The sequence below is a fragment of the Humulus lupulus genome, chromosome 4, assembly GCF_963169125.1.
Source record: "Humulus lupulus chromosome 4, drHumLupu1.1, whole genome shotgun sequence".
NCBI lineage: Eukaryota > Viridiplantae > Streptophyta > Magnoliopsida > Rosales > Cannabaceae > Humulus > Humulus lupulus.
Window position 1 is genome coordinate 6,361,791 of NC_084796.1, and position 5,597 is coordinate 6,367,387.

A 5,597-nucleotide genomic window follows, 5' to 3' on the forward strand; every position below is an offset into this window, starting at 1 on the left:
TGTAATAGAAATTCCTGTATTTTTTCTCATTGCTCCTTCACTCCTCATCGATTAGATAGTATGATTAAATTGAGTTTGAAAGCTAGATTACTTGGTAGTTTGAGTCAAAAAGTTATGGACAAGAATAGAGCTCTTGCTGAGTTTGTTAGGAAGATGTAAGCTGGTGTTGTTTTTTGCTCTGTTTTTGAACTTGTTGATGTAATTTTTGTTTCGGTGCAATATATTCTATTTTTTGATAAAAAAAAGGTTACCAAACCGAAACCTCCATATCCTATAATATTATAATTTACTATAGTCAAATAAAGGTAAAAAAACATAAATAATAATAAAATGTATATATATTTATCTAATACAAAAGAAGAGAAACCGGATAAAAAAAATTACATACCAAGTACTTTAATTTCTACAAAATCAGTTACGAATCTTGAAAAATCACCAAGAACATTGAATTTTTTGTCAACCATTGTTGATCCCGATATTGGACATGTCACTACTATAAATATAGACTTTCTATGCGCTTTTTTTTTCAACTTTAAATAAAAAGCACAGAGAAAAGGTCCCTATGAGTCTCAAATACCATTTTATTGCGGTTTTAAAAAAAAAACGCAATCTAAAGTTCAAAGATTGGGGAGGTGGAGACTTTTCTCTACGGTTTTTTGTATATAACCATAGAGAAAAGTACCACTAACCCTACAAGATGAACCCGAGCCTCATTTCCCTCTTTATTTTTGATAAGGTCATTTTTGTATTAATATTTGTTAAGTTTTTCAATGCTTGGATGGTGTTATGATAGCATTTTTAATAGTTTTCACTAAGTTTCGTGATTCTATAACATATTTTCTATGTTGCGTTTTATGATGATAAATCTGACATTTTGATGGCAAGTGTCGTTAAAATAAAGTTTTAGGAGTATTCAAAGCTTTCGGGATTGAAATGTAGAAGTGGTGGCAACATGGAAGCTTTCTAAGATCAAGAATTGAAGAATTTTGAGGTGGGTCGCGGCTCATAAAACTCAAGCCGCGGCACTTTAAATGGAAATTGCAATGCCAGAATTTTTTCTTCCAGACAGGCCGCTGCCTATGGTGCCAGGCCGCTGCGCGAAAATTTTAGGCTGCTGCCTGAGGGACAGATTTAGGCACAGTTTTGTTCTAGGCCGCGGCTCGCATTTTTCAAGCCGCAGCTTGCGACGTCGTTTTCAGATTTTTTTATTTCTTTTTAATTAGAATTTAATTGAGACTATAAATAATTTTTAGGGTTAATTTTAGATTAAGTTTTGATTACGGTTTAGAGAGAAAAAAAGACTCTGAAGGGGCTGGAAAGAAGACTACAACGCGACAACAATATTGTTCATCCATCTAGTTTCTTTTCTTTCCTTAACTTCTATAATTTTAATTATAATTATGTTTGTGATTATGATTACAATTATGGAGTAGATTCTTTTTAGGTTAAGGGTTAATTCAAAACCCAAGACATGAATTCTTGATTATTAATAATGAATATTGTTCTTCAACTTCTCTTAATATTAGATTGTTTCTATTTTTCCAATTGAATGTTATGAATTTTGTAATTTCTTGTTAGGTGGTCAACTAATTAAGGTTTTACATTGTTCAATTGTCATCTTAGAATTACTACTCACCTAATAGTTTAGGATTCTAAGTGTGTGTGATAAATTGCAATTGATAGTTAAGTCAAAAGAATTGTTGATTGTGATGAAAAATAGAACCTAGGTTAAATGAATTATATGCTTCATTAATTTATTGCCTAGATTAACTTGTTTCCATAGGACTTAATGATTTATCTAAGTTAAATAGATTGTATGCTTCATAGATTTATTGCTTAGATAAAAGAGTTAATTATTGAGCGCTTCGCCTTGATTACTTATAATAGGGAAACTGAGATAATTGACTGCTTCAGCGTTATCTGCGAGGTTAATAGTTTAATTGAGAAATTGGAATAATATTTATTATTAGTGATTAGGAATGATTGTTGAGGGTGGAGATTAACCTTTAACTATTTATTAATATCGTAATCCAAATCTTTATTTTGCTTTCTAATTTATGTTATTTAATTTTGCATTAAAAATCAAAATCCCTTTTTAAGTTTTAGTGTAATTCTTGAATAATAAAGTGAACGATAGTCCTCGTGGGTTCGACCTGTACTTGCTATTATACTGAAATAGTTGAAAGTATTGAAAGAAAAATCATTGTTAAATTTGTGTGGTATACGACAGCCATCAAATTTTTGGCGCCGTTGCCGGGGACTATTGTTATTCTCTTTATTATTCAAATTTATTTATTTGTGACTAATTAGTTCTTACTGTGGAATTATCAGGTGTATATGTCTAGTGAAGATGATACTCAAGAAAGGTTATCTCGGCTTAAACAATATCTTGAGTCATCATCAGCTTCTCAGTCTTCAAGAATTATTACCGATAATTTGCTCTTTCAACGTCTTGCTCCACAAGATAATCTTGTTAAAGTGCCATTACCGTCTGACAACGAAACTGATTCTGACAATTCAGTTCGATCCTATAGAACAATGGCTCAGCAAAGGACATTGAAAGAGTTGGCAGCGCCAAATCTTGACCAACAACCACTATGCATCCAATATCCACCGTTGGATGTAAACTTTGAGCTGAAGTCGGGACTCATCCACTTATTGCCTTCTTTCCATGGGCTGCCTGGTGAGGATCCGAATAAACATTTGAAGGAGTTTCATATTGTCTGTTCTAGTATGAAACTCACTGCAGTGACTGAGGAACAAATTAAGCTGCGAGCTTTTCCTTTCTCCCTAAAGGATGCAGCTAAAGTGTGGTTGTACTATCTTCCACCTGGTACTGTTGAAACTTGGAATGGTATGAAGACTATGTTCCTAGAACGATACTTTCCGGCATCTAAAGTTGGAAGCATCAGGAAAGAGATATGTGGTATAAGGCAGTATACAGGAGAGTCTTTGTATGAGTATTGGGAGAGATTTAAGAGGTTGTGTGCTAGCTGCCCTCATCATCAGATAAGTGAATAGCTCCTCATTCAGTACTTTTATGAAGGATTACAATCACTGGACAGGAGTATGATTGATGCAGCCAGTGGGGGTGCACTAGTTGATAAGACTCCTGCTGCAGCCAGGAGCTTGATTTCTAATATGGCTGCTAACTCACAACAGTTTGGCATTCGTCAAGATCCTGTTCCACCGCCCAAATCAGCTAATGAAGTGAGCACCTCTAATGCTAATTAGCTGGGTCAACAATTGGCTCAATTAACTGCAGTGGTACAACAACTAGCTTTGGGCCAATAGGTGTGGCCATGTGGAATCTGTCAAGCTGTGGGGCACCCTACTGATACTTGCCCTACTCTAGTGGAGGGAGAAACTGAGGGTGTTAACGCTGTAGGAAATTTCCCTGGTCAATTACGTCAAATGTATTATGAACCATTTTCACAAACTTATAATCTTGGCTGGCGTGATCATCCAAACCTTCGATATGGGAATCAACAACAAATAGCTCCACAACCAACAGCAGCGAGACCACCTGGTTTCACTATACAACAGAGGTCTCAAAATAATTATGTACCTAGACCATCACAACCACCGCAAGCTGCTCCACCACCAAGTGCCAAACCTTCTACTGAGGATTTAATCAATGCACTTGCTACAAATACTCTTCAATTTCAGCAAACCACCCAAGCTTCCATCAAAAGTTTGGAGAATCAGGTGGGACAATTAGTAGCATCATATAACCGGTTGGAGGCTCATCTGTCAAATAAATTGCCTTCACAACCTGAGATGAATCCCAAGGAGAATGCTAGTGCAGTAACTTTGCGAAGTGGGACGCAATATGATCCACCTAGTCCTCCAATGCCCAGTAAATTGTCATCCAAGCCACAAGTTGATTGCTCAGTTAATGAAGATGTTCCTCCAAAGCCAACTAGCCCTACACAACCAAGCCCTAAGCCTACTTTTGTCATTCCACCTCCATTCCCAAGCAGACTGAAAAAGACTAAAAAGGAAGAGGTTGACAAGGAGATTCTTGATACATTCCGAAAGGTAGAAGTGAATATTCCTCTTCTTGACGCTATTAAATAAGTGTCGTGCTATGCCAAGTTTTTGAAAGAGTTGTGCACTAATAAGCGTAAGTTGAGAGGTAATGAAAAAGTTAGTGTGGGGGAAAATGTTTCCGCAGTTCTTCAAAAGAAGCTTCCACCAAAGTGTAAGGATCCTGGTACTTTTACTATCCCTTGCACCATTGGTAATAAAAGAATTGAGTGTTGTATGTTGGATTTGGGAGCCTATATCAATGTCATGCCGTTCTCCATTTATGCTTCATTGAATCTTGGTCCACTTGAAGAAACAGGGGTGATTATTCAACTTGCTGATAGGTCGAATGCTTATCCCAGGGGTGTAATAGAAGATGTTTTAGTTCAAGTGAATGAATTGGTGTTTTTGGCTGATTTTTATGTTCTTGATATGGAAGATGAATCTATTCCATGCTCCACTCCAATTCTGTTGGGAAGACCATTCATGAAAACTGCGAGAACTAAGATTGATGTGCATGACGGTACATTGACCATGGAATTTGATGGGGAGACTATTCGATTTAATATTTTTGAGGCTATGAGATATCCAAGTGATGTGCATGCTGTTTACTCTCTTGATGTGTTAGATAATCTTTCTCAACGAGTTTTAGATTTGCATAGTGAAGATGGTTTGGAGGTTGCGTTGAGAGAGCATCTTGTGTTGACCGATGAAGGTTTGTCTCATGAGATCATGGATGTCATAACCACACTCAATAGTGGTTTTGACAAGACTTTTAAGAAGGTTGCATTTCTTAATTTGCCGATTTCTAATGAGAAATTGCAGCCATCAATTGTTCAAGCTCCTACACTTGAATTGAAGCCACTTCCGGAGCATCTCAAATATGTTTACTTGGGGAGGAACGAGACACTTCCAGTTATAATTGCACGAGATCTTAATCAAGTCCAAGAAGAAAAATTAATGAGAGTATTCCAAGAATATAAAACAGCCATTGGTTGGTCTATTGCTGATATTAAGGGGATTAGCCCTTCTATGTGCATGCACCGAATTTTACTTGAAAAAGGGTCTAAACCAACACGTGAGGCGCAATGGAGATTGAATCCACCTATGATGGAGGTTGTGAAAAAGGAGATACTGAAGCTCCTTAGTGTGGGTATTATTTACCCAATTTCAGACAGTCAATGTGTAATGACCCACTACTCTAGACTTTTGGACCATTAACAAAACTATACATACAAATCCTTAATAAAACTTACATTTGCGAAAATACCATAAATTTATTAGAAACTTGTAGAAATAAAAATTACTCTCATAAAATATCAAGTAGGATATGGGATCCCATTGTCTTTAAAACAAAACATAATTTAAAGTAAAAAGGAGTTACATAGAAAGTGCGGAAAAATACATGTAAAACCATAAAAAAGGTAAAACAAGACTACATCCTCGAAAATCGAACTCTCGACTCCTTGACTCCATTCACCATCGATACACATTCTCCCAAGCATCCATGAATCTTACCGCCACTATAGCTATTTTCCTGCACATATAAACAAAAAGGAATGAGCCTA

At 36.2% G+C, this 5,597-nt stretch overlaps 1 non-coding gene across 1 annotated transcript; it reads right to left on the minus strand.

Moving 5' to 3' along the window:
- Positions 1-2,904: 2,904 nt before the first annotated feature.
- LOC133833689 (small nucleolar RNA R71) lies at positions 2,905-3,011 on the minus strand. Its single transcript, XR_009893056.1, has one exon. It is a non-coding gene; the product is annotated as a small nucleolar RNA R71 (small nucleolar RNA).
- Positions 3,012-5,597: the final 2,586 nt, after the last annotated feature.